Source organism: Vombatus ursinus, unplaced genomic scaffold (assembly GCF_900497805.2).
Source record: "Vombatus ursinus unplaced genomic scaffold, bare-nosed wombat genome assembly UNPS02014807.1, whole genome shotgun sequence".
Taxonomy (NCBI): domain Eukaryota; kingdom Metazoa; phylum Chordata; class Mammalia; order Diprotodontia; family Vombatidae; genus Vombatus; species Vombatus ursinus.
Genome location: NW_020954585.1, coordinates 24,803,229 through 24,803,510, shown reverse-complemented (window position 1 = coordinate 24,803,510; position 282 = coordinate 24,803,229).

Here is a 282-nt window from a genome sequence, read left to right as displayed (position 1 = left end):
TGTGACTGAAAAGAATGAACAACAACAAACTTGCTGCAACATTTCCTCTGTCATGTGTGACACTGAATACCTTGGCCCCCCACTACCTGAAGGCCACGAATGTTACATTTCACTCTTCTCCTAGAGTTCTCCAGTACCCTTTAGGAATTTTGGAGTATTTAGGCCAAAGGTGGGGAACCTGCAGGCTCAAGGCCACATGGGGCCACAGGTTCCTCACCCCTGATCTAGGCTCTCTGCCAATAGTCATTTTGTGGAAGAAAATTCAAACCAAATAAAAGAGAG